Consider the following 27,226-nt stretch of genomic DNA (forward strand, 5'->3'; position numbering starts at 1 on the left):
GAAGTTGCCCAATGAAGACAACTGACTCTGTCCTTTCTGGTCTGTGTGTTGGTGCTGATTTTTGGGCTTCCTCTCCCATTATAACACTTCTGACCGACAAAGCACATGCACAATTTTGTGAAAATTGGTTCAGCTGCAGGATTAACAAACAGACATCCAAGGTGCTTGGGATTTTATTTATATAGATTTCAGAAAATCAATACTCTAAATATTTCTGAGAGGCAGTACAAAGAGAATAAAGATTCTAAAAGTAAAAGAAAATGTGTTTTGAGAATTGAAAAACCAAACAAAAAAGATATGCCTAAAGGGATACAAAGAGATGCTGTAAGTTGATCAAAGAACAGTGAATTATTGTTTTATTGTTAAGCACGGTTAATTTGATACTTACTGTATTTTGTTATTGGTCTTGTGTTATATATATTCAGCCTATGGGGCAAATCCCCACAACACTACATTTATGGTGGCTAGCCATATATATACCTGATACCTGAGATGTCTCTAACAATGGCTGAGGCATTAACTTTTGTTTGTGTGTTGATTGACTTACTGCTCTTTTGATAATTCCATCTAGTTTTTTCAAATTTTTGAAAGTTTTGATTGGTTTTTAGTTTTCACTTTTGATTTTCCATTATTGACTTGTTTATTTTGGAAATTTTTTCAAATTCTTGTTTAATAAATTTTATTATCAAAATTCCTGTTTTTGTTTCACTGAGCAAGAAGTTTTTAACTGTTTCCAATTGAGATTTATAGCCCTGGGCCTATTGTGAGTGTAGGCCCAGAACAGTATTAAAGTTTCAGGACTTTTTAAGTTATGTGGCCTATTTGGAGTATACAAGCCTAATTTTTTTATTTTTTTTCACTGAAATCATAACAAATTTTGTCTATAAATTCTTCCCCATATACATCCATACGAACTATACTACGATCAAGGACTGCCTTGATTATTCCCACGGGATGCCACTCAGATATAAAATTTAGTGGCAGAAGCAGCAGCAGGACGTCATGTTTCAGGAAGTTTAAATAATTATTATCTTTATGTTTTTGTTCTTCTGTCACACTGTTTTGTTTTGCCTTGGCGTTGCTGTATTGGGTTTTTGTTGCCATGACTTCTTATGTGATTGACGAGGATGAAGTCCTAGAGGTTGCGCTGCATGAAATCACCAGTATAATGGTTTTTAAGTCAGCAATAGGTGTATATTCACATACAAGTTAACAGTTTATTTATTTATCTTATTTTGAACAGAGACCTGGCAAGTTATTTAATGCGTCTCTTTCTTCAAACACTCTGGTTAGTGTTCTGGCTTTGGCATTGGGTTATTTCGAATGCCCAGTAAACAACCCTGTTTTGGTATTTTTTGATTATGATCCATTACCTGATCCTTCTTTGCCAGCATTTTTGTAGCAGATAAGCGAGGTCTTAAAAAAGCATGTGGGCTTTGCTTCTGCTGCAGTCTAATTGAACTGCTACATTTTCAGTCTGGCATTTTAAAATATGTGTTTCAATTTTCTTTCCTGCCTTATTTTATATTGTGACAGAAAACAGGATGTGGTAGCTACTCCTTTTATTATCCTATTCAAATAGTTTTCCAATGTACAAAAAAATATTCTAATACTTGATGTATTTATACTATATAGCTCTCTAGTATCTGCTTCTGTCTCTATTTGGATTATTTTAAAAAGTTCTTTCTAAGCCATTCTATGAAATGAGTTCTGGCTTATATGCAGAGTTGAGTAAAGGTAGAAGTACTTTAACCATTTTTTTACTTTCATCTAAGTAAAAAGTATTTCAGTTAAAAATACTTGAGTAAAAGTAAAAAAGTATCTGTTTTTAAAAGTACTCAAGTATCAAAAGTACATTTTATAATAATGAGAAGGTGCAAGGTTATGTCTAGAGAACACAATACAATTATTTTATTTTTGTGGAACACTCACACTCACAAGTAAACTTTTTTCACGTTGTCATTATGGGGTTTTGTGTGTAGAATTCTGAGAAAAAAAATGAATTTAACCCATTTTGGAATAAGGCTGTAACATAACAAAATGTGGAAAAAAGTGATGCGCTGTGAATACTTTCCGGATGCATTGTAATATTGGACATTTTGTTGTCATGAAGAGTGTTTTTGAGGAGAATGTAAAAAATATACAGTATATAGAAAGGAATATGTGCATTGAATATAAATAGTAGACCAGAAAGCTGTTTCTTTGCGAAATTTATTTCACTTTCTGGACCAGCTCATTGTTAGATAGGGTCATATTAAGCTGGAGCCAATCTCAGAAATACTGGGTACAAGGCAGAAGACATGCATGAATTGCTGGTCTCCACTCAAGTAATCCTCCATAAGCCTACCCACACACCATTATAATGGACCAACTTAGAGTCACAAATCAACCTAACGTGAATATACTGTACTAGCCAACCCGCGGCGTACCATACGCCGCATAATCAGGCCGGTTTTTTAATCATTTTCAAGCACAGGGAGAAAATTTAACATTTGCAAAATCGGTAATGTAATAAATCAGCACGAAAAGCAACATTGTAACAATGCACGGAACGAACCAACACACAATCGTCCGTGTGGCGTAGTGAGGTGGGAGTGGGGTGTGTACAAATTGCAGGAGCATCTAAGAAGACGCATGTTTGTCGCGGATGCGAATTGCTGCATGTAGCGTGTACAACACTTTGCTATGCTGCACGCGGTCATGCGTCGAAACCAAAAACTCGTTTTTTAAAGACTGCTCACTTCATTGTGTTTTAACCTCAGTTGTAAAGGAATGTTTTAATGATCCCATGGGATACCCCCTCGCAAACAGTTTTACACACTGCATATGGTGATTCACCTCCGTGAGAAACATGCCTCTATTAACAGTCAACGTGTGGGAGGGGGGTGTGTACAAAGGGTAGGGACGAAAACAGTGGGAGCGTATGAGTCGCACTTAGTGGCAATTCCACAGTTTGCAGCCTGAATGGGGTTCAACAGCTTACCCACGTCTAGACACACGCTCAATCTCATGCATAATTATTTATTGAATGGTAAACACCTCTGGAAAGACATGGTTGTCTAAAACAGGTTAGTGTGAGAATACAACAGTAAGTGAATGAAAAGATGGAACTCTGGAGAGAGCAAAATACAACACAATAGTGAACCGCGGCATAACAAACGCCGCATAATTATTTATTGATGGTTGAACACTTCTGGAAAGACACAGGGACACCCCTTGCAAACTGTTCTACACGCCGCATACAACGATTCACATCTGCGACAAACAAACTATTTTACATACTGCATACAGCGAATCACATCCGCGACATGATTTTTCCTAGATGGTCCTGTCGCGTCCACCCTCGCACTCGAAGCATACACATTGCCTGCTCATGTGCCCGATTGCAAGCCACGTCCAGCCTCGTTCTCGAAGCATACACACCGCCTGGTTATGTGTCCGCTCGCAAGAGAAACTCAGGGAGAGCCGCCCACCAGATGCCTGTGTGTGTGCCTCTGTCTGTCTCTGGCGTGGCTTTCTCTTGCGCTGCCTCTGTGTGAACCGGTCAGGCACAGAGAAGGTCAGCTGCTGACAGAGCGTCTCGACTGTTGCAGGGCCTGCATTGGTGAAGCAGGTGAGACGGTAATGAAACAGAGGCACAGGGCTTATTGGTTTTTAAAGACTGATTCCTTCATTGTGCTTTAACCTCAGTTTTAAAGGATTGTTTTAAGGATCCTATGGGATACCCCTCGCAAACTGTTTCACACGCTGCATATGGCGATTCACCTCCGCGAGAAACATGCCTCTATGAACAGTCAACGTAGCTCGGAGGTACATGACATTAACCTGACCTGCACTGCATGTGGCCTCTACGACAGACGAACATAAATGACGCCATTTTTTCTGTGTCGTCGCGTCTGAGTTGGTGGGCGTGGCCCTGCGAGTTGTCGTCGTATCCAATGATCTTGGAGTTGGTGGGTGTGGCTCCTTCCTATGTGCGCCATAGGTGTCTCACTTGTCGGCGGCTTAGTGAATCCACGCCCCTTCTGGCGTGCTTTTCATGGTTGTCTTGCCATAGTGAATTATATATATAGATAGGGAAAGTGAGAGGAAACTGGAGAACCCAAAAAACACATAGCCTGAAGGAGATCAGACAAATGTCCCACAGACAGTTCTCTGGTTAGTAACTGACCTGGGGTTAAAATAATGCAGCTTTAGACACTCTGTCACCATACTGCCCTCATAATATAAAATGTATATTAAATAAAGTGAATAATCCATCCATCCATCCTCTTCCGCTTATCCGACTATCCGACGGACCCTCCTCTCCAGAACCCCCGAATAGACTTTTCCAGGGAGGCTGAGGAGTGTGATCCCTCTGTATTTGGAACACACCCTCCGATCCCCTTTCTTAAAGAGGGGGACCACCACCCTTGTCTGCCAAATGTCGAATGCCGAATGTCGTTGTCCATGGCCTCCCCAAACTCCACCCACACCCGAGTTTTTGCCTCAGCAACCACCGAAGATGCATTCCGCTTGGCCTGCTGGTACCTATCAGCTGCCTCCAGAGTCCCACAGGACAAAAGGGTCCAGTAGGACTCCTTCTTCAGCTTGATGGCATTTCTTACCGCCGGTGTCCACCAAAAGGTTCGGGGATTCCATCGGGACATGGTCGAAGTTCTGCTGGAGGTGTGAGTTGAAGCTACTTCTGACAGGGAACTCTGCCAGACGTTCCCAGCAGACCCTCACAACACATTTGTGCCTACCAGGCCTGACCGGCATCCTCCCCCACCATCAAAGCCTACTCACCACTAGGTGGTGATCAGTTGACAGCTCCACCTCTCTCTTCACCCGAGTGTGATATAGTCAGGCTAGATATAGTCAGGCTCACCTCGACGCACAGCTTGGACTCTGGAACCAATCTCTTTTAGAGGGGCTGGAGTCTCTACCACTCTGGAGTTGCTCCCAGTTAGAGACGCCGAGCGGGTGTGGGAATACTTATTACCCCCCAACTTGGAGCTTGTTCATTGGGATTACCCCGGTGGTTGAGAGAGTAGCCTCCCTCCACCTTCCGGTAGTGGGATAGGTCCTAACTGTTGTTTGTGCGTATGCGCAGAACGGCAGTTTGGAGTACCCACTCTTTTTGGAGTCCCTGGAGGGGGTGACTTCAATGCTCACGCGAGCAATGACAGTGAGACCTGGAAGGGTGTGATTGGGAGGAATGCCCCCCCACCCCCACACCCCCCCAAGCGGTGATTTGATATTGTTCTCGTCATGGATTGTCCATAATGAACACAATGTTCAAGCATAGGGGTGTTCATATGTGCACTTGGCACCAGGACACCCTAGGCCTCAGTTCGATGATTGACTTTGTGGTCGTGTCGTCGGACTTGTGGCCACATGTCTTGGACACTCAGGTGAAGAGAGGGGTGGAGCTGTCAACTGATCACCACCTGGTGGTGAGTAGGCTTCGATGGTGGGGGAGGATGCCGGTCCTAAAGTGAATAATTGCTATGACATTTCCTTTCTTAAAAAAAAAGCAGCAGGTTTTTTTTTATTTCTACTTACTGAAAGTATGAATGCTACAACAATTTTTACTAGGAAAATATAAAACTATTACGTAATATGTGCTATTAAATGATTTCAAGGTCCAAAATGTTCCATTTGCATCTCAGATTTAAAAAGATATTTTCTCATAAGTATTTTCAAGAATACTTTTTAATTAATTTGACTTTTTATCTAAATGATAATCACTGCATTTATTCAATTTATGTTAGTACCGTTCTCATTTCTATGCCCAAATTATTTAACAAAGCTATTAAGAATGAAATAATTAAACAGAAAAGAACAAATTATAAGCACTACAAGAAAGTCATAAACAGAGTAAAAGCATAAGAAGGAAAAAGAAAATGGCCACATATAAAATGTAAAAATCTCACTATTCAAAATAGGATTGCACAGCAACAGACAAAGTGGAAATATGAGGAAGGGAAGCCCACTGCCACACATGGACAAATCAGAATTGGGAGTCAGCGGGTGAAGCAGATATGAAAAAAGAGAGAGAATTGTTAGTTTATTCTTCACTAGCAGAATACCCGCGCTTCGCAGCGGAGAAGTAGTGTGTTAAAGAAGTTATGAAAAAGAAAAGCAAACATTTTAAAAATAACGTAAGATGATTGTTAATGTAACATATACACACATACATATATATACATATACATATATATACACATACTGTATATATACACACACATATATATACATACTGTATATACAACATATACATATCTACATATATACTGTATATACACATATATATATACAAATCTACATATATATATATATTAGGGGTGGGACTCGATTAAAAAAATTAATCCAATTAATTAGAGGCTGTGTAAGAATTAATCTTGATTAATCGTATGTAATCGACACGTAAATTTGCCCCAAATCGCAAATGTTTTTTTTTTTTTTAAAACGGTTTTAGTGGGCTTACAGAATCAAATAATAGACATGGACATGAATATTGTAAACTGAAGCTGTTTTAATTTCTGAAAAAAAAAAAGCCTTTAAACTGCATTTGAATTCAAAACAGAAACAAAAATATCATCCCTGGTTAAAATTGGGCAGACTTAAAAATAAAGTGGTAGTTTAAGTACTTTAAGTACATTTTCAGAATAGTATTGTCTTTAAATAATAATAACCAAAATTTCACCATAAAGTGCAGTTTTTCTTCTTAAAAAATAAGTCAGAAACATAAAAGGTAATTTGACCAGCTTACTCTTTAAACTCTGAGTAACATTAGCCAAAATTATTTTGTACATTAGGCTAAAACAGTGTGATCATTGAACATTTTGTAATTAGATGTATTTAGAATTACTAACGGTCACGGAAGTCCAATGATCCCCAGTAAGAGCCACAAAGTCCGCTTTCTGTAATGCATCTAATTTTGCTTGCTTTTCAGTGTGCACAAAACCATGCTTTTATCAAGGCTTCGCTCGGAAGTCGAAATGATCAGTCGTAGGAACGCTTTATTCCGACTCTAACATTTTTGTAGCTGTGATGTGTGCATCAGTGTAATGGATGTACCAGGAAATCATGCATTGACAAAAGTTCCCGCTTGCTTGGAATTGAAAGTGTGATTAAATGCGTTATTTTTAACGCGCTATGGAGTACATGCATCGAAGCTTCTCAGCTGTGCTTGTGCTAAGAAAGGGAAAATTTTAAAAATAACGTAACATGATTCTGCGTTAACCTAATATTTTTCATACGCCCCAAACCAAGGAGATGCTAAGGTAAAATGAATCGGTAGTAGCGTACATAGTCAGTACATCCCTCTCGGAATCGAACCTCGGCGCTAGAGGCTAAGACTCTACAATTAGCCACAGCGTGTGGCTTGTCTATGCTAAAGTATGTATTGTAGATCGGGTATATATATACATTTATATATATACCGTGTATCGCAGTGGAGAAGTAGAAGTTATGAAAAGAAAAGGGAACATTTTAAAAATAACGTAACATGATTGTCAATATACAGTAATTGTTTTGTGAGTGTTATTGAATGTTGCTGTCATCAAGGATTTGATTATCATTATTTCTTTCAATCAGGCTCGTATTTGTAGGATGTGTTCAAGTTACATTCCGTGTTTGTCAATCGCTGTAAAGATAAGAGGTTTCATTCATCGATTAGTTCCTTACTGCATCAATAAACAGCTCGTCTTCCTTTTATCTGTGATGTGACAAACTGCATGCACGGGTTTTTTTACACTGTCTTCCTTTAGCAGGACATTCACTTTTTCCACCGTGTGCTTTGTTTCGCAGTAGCTGCACTTATGAATATGATTCTATGTATAAGGCGCTTCATATTTTTTGCTGCCTTCTCAATTGTGTAATTCGGTTTTGTTCAGCACTCTTTGGAACTGTTGCTTTTTGTCTGTGCACTGCGCCAGTTCACGTGAGCCGCTTGGTGTTCTTGCATCGAAAGTTCCCAGCTGTACTGGTGCCATCTCGTAATGTCAGCTAAGACCCGGCACTTAAAACTTTCTCTCGCAGTTTCAATGAGTTTGTGCCAAACACCACCCTGACCATCTCATCTTCCTCTGCATAAGCACAGTCCTTCACACGTGAATATTTACCGGCAGTGTTTGTATTGGATTGCCGCTGATGGACGGCCTTATATGGGCAGGCACTAAATTACAAACGCTAGTGGTAGCCTATGAACTTAATTTAATATAAACTTACGGTTCACGCCGTGCTTTGTTTCCGCAGTAGCTGTACTTATGAATATGCTTGTATGCATCATTTGCTTCATAATGTTTTTCTGCCTTCTCAATTGTGAAATGGCGTTTTGTGCTGATCGCTGTTTGGAGTTCTTCCTTGTGCTCTACGTACTTACGTAGGAGGCGTGATGATGTCACACGAAACTCCCCCCCCGCGGCCATCTCCAACTCAAGACTCCATTACATTATATGGGGAAAAATAGCTTCCAGTTATGACCCTTATGCGTAGAATTTCGAAATGAAACCTGCCCAACTTTTGTAAGTAAGCTGTAAGGAATAAGCCTGCCAAATTTCAGCCTTCTACCTACACTGGAAGTTGGAGAATTAGTGATGAGTCAGTGAGTGAGTCAGTGAGTGAGTGAGGGCTTTGCCTTTTATTAGTATAGATTTATTGTATAAATGTTGGTAACATCAGGAGAGAATTGTGGAAAGTGTTAGGGAGAAGAATAAAAATCCTTTATTTTATTGTTTTAATTTGTGGTGTATTGCTGGAACTGTGGCTTGGGGATCTCTGGTAACCTCTTGTGGTAACTATATATATATATATATATATATATATATATATATATATATATATATATATATATACTAATAAAAGGCAAAGCCCTCACTGACTGGCTGACTGACTGACTGACTGACTGACTCACTCACTCACTCACTCACTCACTCACTCACTCACTCACTCCCGTGTAGTTAGAAGGCTGAAATTTGGCAGGCTTATTCCTTACAGCTAACTTACAAAAGTTGAGCAGATTTCATTTCGAAATTCTACGTGTAACGGTCATAACTGAATCCTACTTACATACATATATACGGCCATAGCCTGTAGCTTGGTCGCCATGTGAGGCGGAGTTGTGTCCCGCATCACCACGCCTCCCACGTAGTTGGCTGCCTGCCTATATTGCGTCCCCCATACCCACGCCTCCCACGTAATTGAGTGCCTGCCCATATAAGGCCGTCCATCAGCAGCAATCCAATAGACACGCTGCAGCTAAATATTCGCAGGCAAATCAAAAAGTTAATACCAGAAATGCCTGTTAAACATCTTAGATTCACGAGTAGCTATTTGAGTGGTGAAATGTCTATCGAGGTGATCACTGTAATATTTATATGTCATTGAAATGTATTATTATCAGGCATGGTTTAGGCACCTATGTCATCAGGAGGGCACCAGAAAAACCTCAAGCTTACTATTATGGAAGTTAATTTAGAGCACGGATGCCGTGAATGTAAGAGATGTAATAATTAAAGTTCCCCTGCATACTTTAAAAGAAAGTTTCGCCATCATTTCATTTTCACAATTTGTGAAAACAAGACATAGTTTCAGAATAGAAGACAGTCATGGATTTTGTTGGAGTTCCCTCGCCACGAATTGACTAGGATTCTCTTAACCTGCCGGGAGAATGGAAAAAGTTCCGACAGCATGTGGAGCTGATGTTTTCTGGCCCGCTAAAAGGCAAAGATGGGAGTGAGAAATGCAGCTATCTGTTCCAGTGAACTGTGGAAAAAGGAAGAGACAATTTTAACACATGGACTCTCACCCAGGAGGAAGCCAAGGTACTGAAAACTTATTCTGACCATTTTGAGGCGTTTGTCATGCCTAAGACAAATACGATATTCGCGAGATACAAGTTTAATGAGAAGATGCAGGGTATAAACAAGACTTTTGATCACTTTGTAACAGAGTAAAAATTGCTGGTGATAGTCTGTGCTTATGCAAATGAAGATGAGATGGTCAGGGATAGAATAGTGTTTGGCACAAACTCAGTGAAAGTGCGAGAGAAACATTTAAGTGCCGGGTCGGAGCTAACATTAAATAAAGCCGTGGACATCATACGATCGCACAAGATAACACAAGCACAGCTGAGAACCTTCGATGCATGTACTCCGAGCGGCTCACTGACAGTGAACGCAGTATGCAGACAACAAGCAAGAGCTCCAAAGAGCGTTGAACAAAAAATGCATTACACAATTGAGAAGGCAGCAAAAGAATATGAAGCGAGTGACACATACAAGCATATTCATAAGTGCAGCTACTGCGGAAACAAAGCACACGGTGGAAAAAGTCAATGTCCAGCTAAAGGAAGACAGTGTAAAAAATGTGGTAAATTGAACCACTTCGCTAAAGTTTGCAGGACTGGGAAAGGTAAACCCGTGCATGCAGTGTGTGATGTCTCAGATAAAGAGGAAGACGAGCTGTTTATTGATGCAATAAGAAAGGAACAACCCTCTGAAGCTGAACAAACCTTTGTAGACATATCAATAGGAAAGTAAGGTGTAAAGCTTAAGTTTAAATTAAGTTCATAGACACGCTGCCGCTAAATATTCGCAGGCAAATCCACAACTTAATACCGGGAATGCCTGTTAAACATCTTAAATTCACGAGTACTGATTTGGGTAGTGAACACTTCGATGAATGAAACCTGTTATCTTTACAACGGTTGACAAACACGGAGTGTAACTTCAACACAACACATTCTCCAAATACGAACCTGATTGAAAGAAATAATGATAATCAAATCCTTGATGACAGCAACACTCATAACAGTCAGAAAACAATTACATTGACAATCATGTTACGTTATTTGTTAAATTTTCCTTTTCTTTTTCATAACATCTTTAACACACTACTTCTGCAAAGCATGGGTATTTTGCTATTAGTATATATAGTCACACACGTGCGTATCATAGGGAGTCTGAGGGCTTAACTGAGGACAATGCTACAGAGTCAGAGCTTAATGAAGTGCACCTTTTCTCCCAATTCTGTAGACATCCAGAATGAAAGAATGAGTAAAACCCTAGCTACCTCTGGCACCAGACCATGCCCTTCTGCTCACCTCACTTCCACCCATGTCCCACCTCTTCCTGCCAGACTTCTATAAAACTCAACGACTCCACTCAACGAATTAGTCATGTCTGACTCAGTCTTAAATAACTACTCCTTTTTTGACTGTTGAAGTACTAACAATATACGGGGTGGATTCCCCAAAACCTTATAATTAATTTTGTTTCTTACTATATATATATATACAGTACATACAGTACATATATGGAATGGAAAGTCTTTGATACGGTTTGCATATGTGTAGCTAGAGATCCACAAAGAAAATGAGTCATTTATCTTAAAATAGTTTTTCATTCCAAAGTTTTTGACAACCTGCCAGGTGTCATCTTCAGAGGAAAATGATTAGACATGCAGGAATCAAAGGCAATATATAGCTGGTGAAGGGTGGGGATGGAGGGGAAGGTTGTAAGAGGGTTGGGGGAGGATCAGTAAGGTGGGGTTCGGAAGGTGTTAGCCATAAAGTCTTTTTTTATTATTTAGATATTCTTCTTTTTAAGCTTGTATGCTTAATGGCATTTCTATTAGAGAGCCACAAATCAGCCAGGTCTCTGGGACTCTTATTCTTGGCCCTGAATTTTACTTTCACAGTGTCCCAGTTAAATATGTGTGCAGTGGAACTTATATGTGTGTAAATCAGAGATCGTAAGTCTTTCCTTCTGACCGCATTGCGATTTTCCTGTATACTTGTTGCGAGTCTTTTAGATGTTTATCTCACATATACCACAGGGCCTTGAACCCATGCTTAGGCAGGCTTAAAAAGATGAACATCTAAATAATAAAAAAAGACTTTATGACCAACACATTCTGAACCCCACCTTACTAATCCACCCCAACACCCTTTCAACTTCTCCCTCTATCTCCATTCTTCACCAACTATATATTGCCTTTAATTCCTGTATGTCTAATCATTCTTCTCTGATGATGACACCTGGCAGGTTGTTGAAAGCTTAGGAATAAAAAAAGTATTTTAAGACACGTGACTCGTTTTCTCTCTTTGTGGATCTATAGCTACAAAGATATAAACATATCTTTATATGTATATGTCTGCGCATCTGCGATCTGCACCACCACCACCTAATCAAAGCACCGTGATGTCCCTACATTGATGGATTAAAGGCCAGAAGTCCACGTGACTGTCATCATCAAGTCCTTCCATGAGAACGCTGAATACTATGAGGACTGATCATTTATGTTAGGTAGAATGCAAAGAGGGGGCTGGGTGGTCTCATGGCCTGGAACCCCTGCACATTTTATTTTTTCTCCAGCCATCTGGAGCTTTTTTTGTTTTTTCTGTCCTCTCTGACCATAAGACCTTACTTTTATTCAGTATTAATTAGTGTTCTCTTATTTTAATAAATTACTTTGAGCTACATTATTTGTATGCAAATGAGCTAAATAAATAAAGGTTGTTGTTGTTTATATATATATAAAGTTCTTTATACCATTTGTCCTAAGAGCAAATTACATTTTCAAGGCATGGACCTATTTTTAATCATATTTTCTTTGTATGTGCTAATCAATATGCAACACAGCACCACTCTCTGACACCAAGATCAGTGAGTATTACTACCTTATCCCAAATCTTCTGTCTTCCTTACCTCTTGCCCATCCTCCCTTTGAATTGTACCCACAGGTGACTTATTGGTACCTGGTGATTGATTTTAATTACATTATGTCAATATGATACAGATAAAATAGCAATCTATGTGGGTAAGCCTGAAATAGTGAACATCTAGTGTCTGGTAAAAAGGTGATATGCAGCTAGGTCGTGCTGTTGCTTTAAATAAAATGAGTATTAAATTTCTAACAAATGTTCTTACTTCAGAAGGATCTGCACTGTGAATCCTGCTCTAATGTGCTAATCAGCCTTGTTACAATCAATCACATATAGTGTTACAGCGAAGCAAAAATATAAATGCCATGCAGCTTGATATGCCTAGTCTGACTGTCATTGTATTTCAACAATCTTTGAAAAAGTCATTAGTTTGTAGTCTTCGGGGAAATTGCCTTGTCAACCATCCCCCACTCCCATTATTGAGATTAGTTTGTCATTTTTCATTTGATATTCAACACTTTTTAATAAAGTTACCTATCAATCTTAATTAGTCTTGTAATTCTAAATTATTGCTAGCAAACAAGGCAAAGTAACTAGTTTAAATTACATACAAAAGTTCAGACATGATCACATTTAGAGAATCTACAACTTAGAAGCTTAGACAACAGGAATAAATTATTACTTTTTTTAGGTATTTTAGCATTGGGAAAATAAAGTATTAAACTCTATATGTTCAGTACTAACACTCTTTCAGGTCTTTTTTTCTCTGAAGGATATTAAATTGTAGCTGGCACCTTGCATTAATGTGACAATGGTCTATGACATACAGTATGACTGCTGCTGTAAATTGTATATTTCTTTTGAAGATCAATGAGATTTCTTTCTTTCTTTCTTTGACAGTGTCCAGCATGTTTGGCTTTTACAAGATGTTTGGAAGACATACAGATGCTTATGAATTACGAGATAAAACCTCATTCAATCACATTCACATTTTCTTTCCCAGTTAAACTTAATAATTTTTATGAACATAGTGATCATAAAAAATAAAGTCCCTCCCTGCAGCAGTGTATGATTTATCCTTCACTGTTTCAGTGACTGAAACAAGCAGAATTTTCAAAGTCAACATCCATATGGCATCTGGTCTGGATGGAATTTCAGGACACATTTTAAAAGTGTGTGTGTCCAATTAGCTGATGTTTTCACATGAATTTTTAATGCTTCATGAAGAGAACCTATGCTTACCACCTGCTTCTAATATAAAACAAAAAGAAAGAAACAAAAGTGGACTCCTCTCAATGACTACAGACTGCAGCACTCACAACCATTGCAATGAAATGCTTTCAAAGAGTGGTGCTGAAACACATTAAATGTAATATTCTTGATCATTTTGACAGCATATAGTTTTGCATATCTTCACTAGCAGTCCTCAGATCATGCCATTTCCATTGTTTGTCATACAATCCTGACAGATTTAAAATTTGCCATGAAATAGTGTTGCTTCTAGACTACAGCTCAGAACGCAGTTCTCTTAATCCATCATGAGTGAACATGGGCATTACCATTTATGCCTTGTTGTTGGTGGTTTGTACCACGTTGCCATGGAATGATGCCTGGAGTTATGCAATGCCTGACATCAAGGGCCATGCAGTGTAAAGGCTGGCACTAGGCATGCTAAAGGTTTTGTTGGTTTACACCTTGTTAATGTTTTCAAGTTCAAATTTAGCATGACATTTTGGTTTTGGTGTTAGGCTTCTCTGACTTTCTGGTTAGTTATTCTGAGACAGGTCAGTCTCCAGGTCCCTTTAATCTTGCCCATTGTGTTCCTTGATAATTCTTGTTCCTTTTACCTTGATGACATAATGGAGGAAATACATAAAAGAGAAATTAACAAAATCGATTTATAAAACTACAAAATTGTCAATTTGCTGCTGTTTATTTTTTTATATTGCTGTATTCACATAAATTAGTTACTACAGTTAAGAACAATTACCCCCTTCCTCTGATCTCTACACTATTGAATCCAGTCAATGGTTCTAAGATCTTCACTAAAGTAGATTTACAAAGTGCTTATAATTTGTATCAAGGAGGGTGATGAATAGAAACCGATATATAACACTACCCACGAACACTACGGATATTGAGTTATGCCTTATGGTTTAGTAAACTCCCCAGCACCACTCCATTCTTCTGTTAATGATATCTTTAGAGATATGCTATGTATTTATTTGTTGGTATAGATAGACGACATATTGTTTTGCTTTTTTTCTCTAAAAACAAAAAACTACAAATAAAGCATTCTAAAGAAGTTGTATCTAGATTTAGAAAAAAAAACCCTATTTGTTAAACTGCAAAAAAACTAATTCCAAAGAGACAAGGTACTTTTTTCAGGATATGAAATTTATTTAAGGGTCTAACTAAAGTAAATAATATACTGTATCGAAAAACTGCTGCAGAAAATAAAACAGGTTCAAAGATTTATATGATTCCTAAAATATTTAGCACAATGATTTCTCCTATAACCCTTCTTGAAAAAAAAAAGGTTTGTTTGATCCATAAAAGAACAAAAGGTGTTTGATCGATTAAAAACTTTATTCACAACTGTGCCAAAATGAAGGCATCCTGCAAATCTTAAGTATTAAGATGCTAGAGCAGTTCTTCAGAGTAACCCCATAGGTGACCCATTTTTAGCTCCCGAAAGACCCATCCTCATGATGGTTCCAGAAAGGGCCTTTATGCATGTAGATTTGTAAAATATTACATTCAGTAAATAACCATAAATGGATAGTAACAGACTTGTGAAATACCAATGGGCTAGGATTTCACAAGGACTCTTGCTGCATATGTACAGTAACACAAGCCAAGTCGAGCTTTTCATATTCTGTTAGTGTCCTGCTAGGTAGCCTACCACACATTAAAATTTCATTTTTTTTTTACATATTTGGAGGTTTTTCAAAGCACAAAGAGCCAACTTCATATGCAAAGAACCCTTCCCAGAATGAAATGGTGCTTTGTCAAGCATTGGCTCTATGATAGTGCCATTAAAGAACTATTATTTTTAACAGCGTCATACATTCTTACAATTCATCATTAAAGTTGATGTGTTTAGTTTAGGAGCAATTTGTCAAAAAAGTTTCCAGATACAGTGGTACCTCAGTAAATGTCCACTTTGGAATAAGTCCAACTTGGTATACGTTCTGTTTGGACGCGAAGAATTTTGCTTGGTATACGACCTTTGTTTGGAATACTACTCGCGTGCTAAAACACAGCGCGCTACCCTTGTTTACCTCTCTCAAGATTAAGCCACGACTGCCCACTAGCGTCAGTACGGCAGTTGCTAGCATTCAGTGAACAACTCGCACTATAACTCTTTGGGAATTTCCACGTGATTTTGTGTTTTTTTGCATAAATTTGAATTGATTGTTGAAAAGTATGAAGGTGGCATACGTATCCGGTACTTGACTGCTGCATACCGTATGCCGAGAACAACGGTATCTACGATTGTGAAAAAAAGACGTTATTAAAAAGTAAAGTGAAGTTAAATTTTCATTTATTTCATCTAATTGCTTTTGTATTTATATATTTTAGTATTAAGCAGTGTTTAAATTATTTTATACAACCCCATCAATGTATAATATGCCAATAACAATAGGATTTTTTTTCATGGGAACGGATTAATCATTTTCCCTGTATTTCTTATGGAAAAAACTTGTTTGGTATACGTCCTGTTTGGTATAAGTCAAAGGATCTGGAACGGATTAAGGACGTATACCGAGGTACCACTGTACTAATAATGTGCATTCTTGTGTGCATTTTCCTAAAATATGGTCCAGTGCTGAACAAAATTATGATGTCAAGGACTCTGAATCAAATTAACCCTGGAAGAATGGCATAATTAGATTGAAGGAGTCACATTTCTTTCTGTAATCTATATGGATCACAAAAACTGGATTTATGGGATGAATGTAGAGAAAAGTCAAGCAAAATGACACATTTTTATTGGCTAACTAAAAGGATTACAATATGCAAGCTTTCGAGGCAACTCAGGCCCCTTCTTCAGGCAAGATGGGATGAATGTAAAATGTTTAAATGCTAGGCAGGCTAGGTGGTTCTTATCCTTTGGTGAAAAATGCCAAGAAATATGCCCTATCGATATTAAAATTATAATCCCAATAAATTAACCACTGAATCAGAAAATATTCTTCCTTTGGATTAAATGTGCAATTTGAAATTCCAGAAGGTGGTCATTGCTGGGAAACATTATATTCTTGCTTTGCTTTGTAGTTGGGTATTGGACTTGGCCCATAATTGTGTCATGTGTCAGTATCAGGGTGTAAATAAAACTCAAGAATTGGTAAAAAGATTTTTTGGATGAAGGTAAAAGAGGATTATATCGGTGCTTGTGAAATTTGCAGTTGAAAAAAAATCAAGCTCAATACATCCCATTGAATCATCAAAACAGTCATGGAAAGAATTTTTTATATACTTCATTACCTCTTTAAGTGAATTACACCATCATACTAGTGACAGTGGATAGATTTTATAAAGGTTATTCATTTTATTCCCCTCAAAAAAACTAAATTCTGAAAAAATGGGCTGATATATTCATCAAAAAAATTTGTAAGGTTTCCCATCTTCTGATATTTCTGATGAAGGACCCAGTTTATATCAAGATTTTGGTGATAGTTTTGGGAAAGGTGTGAATGGTCAGAAGAAAAGCATCAACTGAGACTTAAAGAAGTTTTTGTCTTGTACAGTTAATTCTTTTCAGTCTAATGGGTTGGAAACACTACCAATAGCCAAATTAACCAATAGCGTACTTGCCACAGAAATGTTACCCTTTGAGAGATTTTATATGTAGCCCGTCTACTCCAACTGTGTGTAGAAAGGGGCCCTGAGTTCTTCACTCTAATGTCTAATTTATTAGGATTCTACTTACTTTAATATTTTACGTCTCGGGTTACATTGAACAAAACATTATTAAGTATAGCAATATACTGGCCAGGTAATAACAAATAAATAAAGGTAGATTAAGTTACCTGTTACATTTGTTCCCAAACCAATTGTTTATACTACACAAACATAAAAAAACACCAAGAAACAGGGTTATAAAACAATGATAAACTCCCTGTTTAATTATAAACCGACAAAACACATGTAATAAACTGGAAATAATCAAGAACTATATTACACTATCTATACTAATAAAAGGCAAAGCCCTCACTCACTCACTGACTCACTCACTGACTCATCACTAATTCTCCAACTTCCCGTGTAGGTAGAAGGCTGAAATTTGGCAGGCTTATTCCTTACAGCTTACTTACAAAAGTTGGGCAGGTTTCATTTCGAAATTCTACGCATAAGGGTCATAACTGGAAGCTATTTTTCCCCATATAATGTAATGGAGTCTTGAGTTGGAGATGGCCGCGGGGGGCGGAGTTTCGTGTGACATCATCACGCCTCCTACGTAAGTACGTAGAGCACAAGGAAGAACTCCAAACAGCGATGAGCACAAAACGCCATTTCACAATTGAGAAGGCAGAAAAACATTATGAAGCAAATGATGCATACAAGCATATTCATAAGTACAGCTACTGCAGAAACAAAGCACGGCGTGAACCGTAAGTTTATATTAAATTAAGTTCATAGACAGGCTGCCACTAGCGTTTGTAATTTAGTGCCTGCCCATATAAGGCCGTCCATCAGCGGCAATCCAATACAAACACTGCCGGTAAATATTCACGTGTGAAGGACTGTGCTTATGCAGAGGAAGATGAGATGGTCAGGGTGGTGTTTGGCACAAACTCATTGAAACTGCGAGAGAAAGTTTTAAGTGCCGGGTCTTAGCTGACATTACACGAGATGGCACCAGTACAGCTGGGAACCTTCGATGCAAGAACACCAAGCGGCTCACGTGAACTGGCGAGTGCACAGACAAAAGCAACAGTTCCAAAGAGTGCTGAACAAAACCGAATTACACAATTGAGAAGGCAGCAAAAAATATGAAGCGCCTTATACATAGAATCATATTCATAAGTGCAGCTACTGCGGAAACAAAGCACACGGTGGAAAAAGTGAATGTCCTGCTAAAGGAAGACAGTGTAAAAAAAAACCCGTGCATGCAGTTTGTCACATCACAGATAAAAGGAAGACGAGCTGTTTATTGATGCAGTAAGGAACTAATCGATGAATGAAACCTCTTATCTTTACAACGATTGACAAACACGGAATGTAACTTGAACACATCCTACAAATACGAGCCTGATTGAAAGAAATAATGATAATCAAATCCTTGATGACAGCAACATTCAATAACACTCACAAAACAATTACTGTATATTGACAATCATGTTACGTTATTTTTAAAATGTTCCCTTTTCTTTTCATAACTTCTACTTCTCCACTGCGATACAGGGTATATATATAAATGTATATATATACCCGATCTACAATACATACTTTAGCATAGACAAGCCACACGCTGTGGCTAATTGTAGAGTCTTAAGCCTCTAACGCCGAGGTTCGATTCCCGAGAGGGATGTACTGACTATGTATGCGCTACCGATTCATTTTACCTTCGATCTCCTTGGTTTGGGACGTATGAAAAATATTAGGTTAACGCAGAATCATGTTACGTTATTTTTAAAATTTTCCCTTTCTTAGCACAAGCACAGCTGAGAAGCTTCGATGCATGTACTCCATAACGCGCTAAAAAATAACGCATTTAATCACACTTTCAATTCCAAGCAAACGGGAACTTTTGTCAATGCATGATTTCCTGGTACATCCATTACACTGATGCACACATCACAGCTACAAAAATGTTAGAGTCGGAATAAAGCGCGTTCCTACGACTGATCATTTCGACTTCCGAGCGAAGCCTTGATAAAAGCATGGTTTTGTGCACACTGAAAAGCAAGCAAAATTAGATGCATTACAGAAAGCGGACTTTGTGGCTCTTACTGGGGATCATTGGACTTCCGTGACCGTTAGTAATTCTAAATACATCTAATTACAAAATGTTCAATGATCACACTGTTTTAGCCTAATGTACAAAATAATTTTGGCTAATGTTACTCAGAGTTTAAAGAGTAAGCTGGTCAAATTACCTTTTATGTTTCTGACTTATTTTTTTAAGAAGAAAACTGCACTTTATGGTGAAATTTTGGTTATTATTATTTAAAGACAATACTATTCTGAAAATGTACTTAAAGTACTTAAACTACCACTTTATTTTTAAGTCTGCCCAATTTTAACCAGGGATGATATTTTTGTTTCTGTTTTGAATTCAAATGCAGTTTAAAGGCTTTTTTTCAGAAATTAAAACAGCTTCAGTTTACAATATTCATGTCCATGTCTATTATTTGATTCTGTCGCCCACTAAAACCGTTTTAAATAAAAAAAAACATTTGTGATTTGGGGCAAATTTACATGTGCGATTACATACGATTAATCAAGATTAATTCTTACACAGCCTCTAATTAATTGGATTAATTTTTTAATCGAGTCCCACCTAATATATATATATGTAGATATATATATGTAGATTTGTATATATATGTGTATATACAGTATATATGTAGATATGTATATGTTGTATATACAGTATGTATATATATGTGTGTGTATATATACAGTATGTGTATGTACAGTATATGTATATATATGTATGTGTGTATATGTGTATATATATATATAACTGTATATATATATTTATATATATGTTTATATGTATATATATGCCAGCAACACTCATATCAATGACAAAACAATTACATTAACAATCATCTTACGTTATTTTTAAAATGTTTGCTTTTCTTTTTCATAACTTCTTTAACACACTACTTCTCCGCTGCGAAGCGCGGGTATTCTGCTAGTTAATAATAAAACACATTCACTCTTGTCACTGTATTTAAAACAAAAAGTTGCAGGCCTGATTCGTGGTTTGGGAGTGTTGCGACCAAAAACTTATCGGTTCCTTCACTCCACCAGGAGCAACAAAACAAAATAAAAAAATACCCTGCTTGGCAATGTGGTTATCACTCCAACAAACCCTTCCGACCTCTCTGCCTCTGTCTACGAGCAGGGAACCGCTGCTGAGCTAATCCAAAATCGTCTTCCTCTCGCTGAGTTAACGAGTGGTTTATTCGCTGGATAGACACTGCGAACGTCTAATCGAAATTCTCCGCCTAAATCAGCAGGTAAATTATCGTGCTGATAATTTGTCTCCCAAACTTTCTGCTACACCACCTCGGCAGCAAGCTCTCTCCTCCTCCTCGGTCTTCCTTCTCCCTCTCATGGTTCTTCTACCTCCTTCCGTTTTTTCTACCCTAAATAGGTCTAAAATAAAATAAAGGTCTGCATAACCAGGTAAACGAACTGCTATACTAAAATGAACAGTTTAAAACACAAACATTTACATTTTTTTTACATCAGTAACTTATTTACATAAATCAGTTAGTTAAGCACATTTTTACCTGGGCTACATATAGTTTTAAAACTGTATTGCTTCTTTTTCTTCATCACTTCCAAGCTAGACTGAATATCTTGGTTTGGGAGAATCTAAAGAAGGTGGAAACATGTCCCAAGCAATTCACCAACTGTAAATAAAAGCTACAGGGGTTAGAGCAGGAAAGAGGGTGTGCTGTGATACCCAAGACATCCCTTTGAGAGTTTCTGTCCCGTAAAGTAGCTCCTCGAAATATAGGATCCTATTTTGTTATAAAGAGGGTTGGTCCAGCATCCTGTAACTTGTTCTGCTTTAACATCTTCATGTTCATTTTGCATTTCCAGCTTGTGTATTCCTGTTCTTTATACACACATTCTCCTCTTCCTCCAGTTCAAGCTGATGGCAAGCAAGAATTTGAGGTTTAGTATTAAGGATTCTCCTCACCAAGTTGCAGAATTCTCTGTTCTGAGGGTACATGTTGATCATTTTTGTGCACTCCATCTTTTGGCTGAATTTACACTCATCACCCCCTCAATGCAGATGATCATATTTGGAGATTATTCCTTAGAAGGGGGATTTGTCATGTTTTCTCATGTTTTCTACATTGTTTTACCAATTTTAGTATTTTTTTTTAATTTTCCTTTATTTTAAGGGAGCTGAAATGTTTTTGTGTCCTTATAAGGCTATTATAAATTCTGTGGGTGTCATCATTTTGTGCCTTGTTGTTAGTGGTTTTTACCGTGTTGTCATGGATGGCACCTGTAACGTGATGCATGGTATTATGGGTCATTTGCTATAAAGGTCATCTCTGGACTTTGGTGGGTTGTCCAAGTTTGTGGATACAGTCAAAGAAAAAGACAGAAAAGAAAAGAAACAAAAATCGCGTGTGAGTTTTATGATTTTTGTGGGTTTGTGACAAGGTTCTGCTCTTCAGCTTTGTTCGTAGTATTTCATTTTGGCTTTGGTGCTAGGTTTCTCTGACTTTCTGGTAACAGCTTTTGGCTTACTTATTTTGACATACATCAATCTCTCTGTCCTCTTCACCTTGTGTGCATGCTGCACATAGCCAATCCTTCTGGCACAAACAGTTGCCTGTTGTGAAAAGATGACACAAAATGGCAAAAAAGTGTGACGGGCTTCCAAAAAGACCCACAAACCATGCCAGAATCTTAATGGCAGGCTGAGAGACTGGCCTTACCCCTGGCAGCTTGACTTCAGACTCATCAGGAAAGCTTCACTCTGCATAGACCCAAAATGGGGAACTGGGTTATTAAGTTCAAAATAATCTTCAAAGGAGAGGAAATTATCAAACCTCTGGCTTGAGAAACAAGGTGAAGGAAGAATCTTTAAAAATGAAAAAGAGTCTGTATGTATGAATTAAAAGAAGCACACAAAAAGTCAAGCAATGAACAAATAATACATTCCAAAAAGTAAATGTCTAAGACAGCAACCCAAAGCAAACTAGTATAGACCGTAATCCAAAAAAAAAATCTGAAAAAACAAGCAATAAATGGTTAAGAAGCAAAATAATATTTACAACAGAAATCAACACTTAATGACACTCTGAGGGAATCCAATTCCTTCACCAGAATATAAAGGTTTGGGGTGGCATCCCAGAAGAGCCTCGATGGTGTCCCTGCCTCTTGGTGTTACACTCACAAAATACAAGTAACGTAGCCAGGAGAAAAATATACACAATACAAAATTAATATTTAAATAAAGCAATATTAACAAAAATTACCTAAACAAATTAAAAATAAACATTCAAAAACAACAATCACCAGGACAATGTACATAACTCTGGCTGTAACATAACAGTGCAACTGAACTTATCTGGCAAAATATAGCATGTTTTACTTTCATGTAACTCTATACAGTATCACTTTCTCAACCCTGATCCTCTGCCACCTCACAAGGCAGTAGGCTGAGCCCATTCCATGCCCCTTGTTCATCTTTGACTGTATGATCAACTGTAACACTTCCATTAAATCTGGTGTTGACACCACCAAAGAAAGGATTATGTTAAAATGTTAGTAACACTAAGGAGCTGGTCATAAATTTCAGGAAGTCTAGGAGACAGATTTTGTAAAGTGAGGTCCGTAGCTGATCGGCACCTTTTTAAGTAAATAATCACGCGCTCTTGGTAGGAGGGGTTGTGTTAGTGTGGCGAGAGAGCGGATCCCGGATGCTATGTGGAAGCAGGCGGTTCTTCACTGCATAGGTGTAGGATCGTCTGTGACCCTAACTGGTGCCGGAAGCAGCTAATTGACACAGCTGTGCCATGTCCTCATTTTCAAATGGGAAGTGTGAGTGCAAAGAAGAAAAGAGAAAAAAAAGGATTGAGAAAGAAAAATGAACAGAGGTTAAAGACAGAAGAAGGCAGGAGGCGGTGAGAATATAGGAAACTGGGAAGGAAAGTCCCTTGAGTGGCGTGAGTGGTTGATGCCTGGGGGCTGAGGGAGTGATCACTCTGGCTGAGTAACTTGGGGAGCCAGAGCGATGTGAATAAAAGGAGCGACTCACCATATAAGACCGGGGTTTGAGGAAGCTTGGGAGGAGAGCCCCAGTGTGAGCTCCCTGGCCGTTGGGGATCCAAGTCTTGGTCCGGAGAGGGAACCTGTCCATAGCCATGGGACAGCAGGCAACTGGACCTGAGGAAGGTTAGCTGTGTCTGCTATTTGGGCAACTCCTCTGCTTCAACACCCACACAGGATAAGCAGGGGAGCCATCAGTGTTAAAGGAAGAAGGTACCGGGTTTTTAGAAAGGACTGTTCCTGTCTGTTGTTTTTAACCTTGATTTTAATGGATTTATTTATTTTGATTTTAACCTACACTTCACCTTTTTTTATTGGATTATTTATTTTTGATGGAGCACTGCACTTTTAGAACACTTTGATTTTGAGTTGTTTTTAATAAAAGCACTGAACACTTTTGCTCCTTCCCCTTTCTTCATGTGTTGTCCTCATTTGTACAGCTCATCCTGGTCGTGACTATCGACAGTGTCAGGTTCAAGAGACTCTCAAATGAGAAGAGGGAGCATGGAGCCAGACTCACACCAGCAAAATAGATCACTCTTTCATTTACTTTAGTAAGAATATTGTGGTCAGCATGATTGAGGTGCTGCGCCCATGGAGCTATATAAGAAAGGGCTAGCACAAAGCGAAAAGGAAACAGAAAGGAAAGAGAAAATAGAAGAAAGGCTTAGAGAGTGAAAGCAGCATTGGAGGTGAAAGGAAGAGGACGAGCCAGCCAGTATGAATTAGAGAGGTCAGCGCGGTCATGGGTCCTGGATGGAGCAAAGAATCGGTGTTCAAGGGACAGATGGGAGAGTGGGTATGATCGTGGAGTAGTCCACCCTAGGGATCTGAGGGATGACTACAAGTGTGAGAAGGAAGACAGGAGGACAACTGACCAAGAGTGGCCAGGCAGACACCGATGGAGAGCGCCAAGATGGGGGGTTGGTAGTGTGAGGATCGTGGCAGCTTAAGTCTCTCCCACTGAGCATGCCTTGGGTGAGCTGGAGAGACTGGGAAGGAGCTGGGCTTGGCTGGTGTGATCCCAATGTCTACGGCAGGATTTTAATCTCATTTCAGCCTTGTTTTAACTGTTTGAGATTTTTACCTTTTTTGTATGGATTATTTATTGACATTTTGATACACTGCACTTTTATTTTGACACAGTTTTGATTTTGTTATGTTTGTTTTTGGAATAAAAGCACTTCTGCACTTTTGCACCTTTCCCCTTGCTTCATTGGTGCCCTCATTGTCCAGCTCATCTGGTTACATTACCATGTCGGGTGTCAGGTTCAAGAGGCTCCCAGATGGGAACATGGCGCAGAATCCACATCGTCACAACTGTATATATTATATGCTACCCTAGTAAAGAAATCAGGATTATTATAGACCTCTGCTATCCTGTGGAAAATGGTTCGCACTACAAGTTTCATTATGGTTTTTATTCATAAAGCTAACAGTAGCCACTCATACAGACAACTGAAGGAGTGTTTGTTGTCTGATGTTGTATTTCATAGAAAATGTTGTATTCATTGTTGTTTGTATTATAATACTACTAGTCACTAGTCCATGGGAGAGGCTCAAACAAGAATTTCATTGTACTCAGTACACATGACAATAAATTTAAACTTCAACTTAAACTCTTGGCCAATTTATAGTCATCAATTAATGTAGCCACATATCTTTTTCCTCTAGTGAGAAATCAGACACTCCATTTGGGAACTGATTTAGGAACAAAGCACTAGGAAGCATCGACTTGTATATTTTCTGCAGTAATACAATTTATATTCAAGAGCTGGGTTAAAGGAGTTAGTTTCAGTGAGAATAGCAATGAATGTTGTTACAGAGGGTGATAAATAAAATGATTAATTAACCATAGAAAACAATGCAATTAATATTCATTAAAAGCTAATTACAGATAATAAAATGAGAGCTTAGGTTGCTCTGATTTTAATGTATGTGAGGGCTGAGCTGTAACATGTGTCTGTTGTAACAAGATCAAGATTGTGAACTTGTAAAATTATAATTGCAATAAAAAGCCATTTTAATATATGTTTATATAGGTTAATGTAGGTTAGGTGTTTAACATATTATATTGTAATATTATGTATATTAGTAATTTTGCACACAGAGAATCATTTTTCACAGTTTGACTTTTTCATCATGTACAAAATAAAGACTGCTTGCACAAATCATGAAACATCCCTGCTCTGCCTGTTAGACTGCACAAGGCCTCTTGCTAACACAATGTGTACAGCAGAGAGCATATATGATGATTTATGTTCTGCCAAAAGGCCACACAGCCAAACAGAAATGGCAGATCTTTGACTCTACAGTTGGCTAAACTTATGATAGACTGCTGACTGAAATAAGGAATACCCAAGGCAGTTTCTGTCTTTTTTTTAGTCATGGCAGAAACACCACCATTGTGTGGGTTTGATTGAAGCTTTGGGCTTTCACAAACAAAAGTTATGTGATAACATGGAATACATTGTTCAGGACATTAACATAATCATTTCTATATACAAAGATTGATTTAAATTCCACACTAGCAGGAGGCTAGTGCTGATTTTGAATTCCTTGATTTTTCTCCTTGTTTGAACTAAAGTAAAGCATGCTGCTGGGTGCACAAACTGTAGGCAGTTGTGGGTAGTACAAGACATGGGCAGGGGTCAGCAGAGCACTACTAAAAGTATCGAGTTAGACATTGGCAGGGACAACATGTGCCCTATCAGGGTGGTGGGTGGAATATCATCAGGGGATCAAGGTGGCATGCCACATTTGAAAGTAGTCCCACCTGCGTTAATAATTCCTGGAGTACACAAATGGAATATGATAGATGGTAGCAGGAAACTCCTATTCAGTATGGGTAGGGTCTTGCTGTAAGTAGTGAACAACAGGTAATGTGACTCTGCAAATGCAAGTTTGGGTATAAGAATGCCCGAGACCACCAGAGGGATCACTAAAAAGGAGCTCTAGAGAGATACCCTCAAGACATAATTTATGACCCTGGAATTTATGAGCTTCAATAGCTAATTTAGTCCATTAACTAAGTGAATGAACTTGGAATTGAGAGATGAATTGTTGGGGCAACAGGATCAAAGGCAAAAAAAAATCTGTGGCATAAGAACACAGCGTTTTGTTGTGGTATTAAAGTAGGAACAGGATAATTCACCCAACTAAAAGCAAAACATATATAGTCTTGAGGAATGTGCTTGGGAGGCAGCATAAGGACTTTGCTGATGGGGTTGCCGCTGTGTGCTAATGTCTTCTCTCTTCTTGCATCTGCAGAATGGAAGATTGACAGCCATTCCACCACTGATGTCACTTCTGTTGCCCACCTTCTTGGATCCGCCCATTCCTGCCTAGCTCCCATATGACTGGTAGGTCTGCCATGTTTGAGTTAGTTCAGCAATGGACTCCCATCTGAAATGTTATTTTTTTTTTTTAAAAAAGATAATTTCTTTTTAAATCTATTTTCATTATAAGGGGTCACAAACGTATACTACATGAAGTGGCATACGACCAGGGATCTTGCCCCACCAGGATGCCTGGAAGAAGGTTGGACCATGAGTGAGGCACGGTGTTTTCCTGGACGTAATACGGCTGCTC

At 38.4% G+C, this 27,226-nt stretch overlaps 1 long non-coding RNA gene across 1 annotated transcript; it reads left to right on the forward strand.

Annotated features, from left to right (window-relative positions):
• Positions 1–27,194, forward strand: LOC120535027. Its single transcript, XR_005634851.1, has 3 exons — positions 1–161; positions 26,906–26,997; positions 27,104–27,194. It is a non-coding gene; the product is annotated as an uncharacterized LOC120535027 (long non-coding RNA).
• Positions 27,195–27,226: the final 32 nt, after the last annotated feature.

The sequence above is a fragment of the Polypterus senegalus genome, chromosome 9 (genome assembly GCF_016835505.1).
Source record: "Polypterus senegalus isolate Bchr_013 chromosome 9, ASM1683550v1, whole genome shotgun sequence".
NCBI lineage: Eukaryota > Metazoa > Chordata > Cladistia > Polypteriformes > Polypteridae > Polypterus > Polypterus senegalus.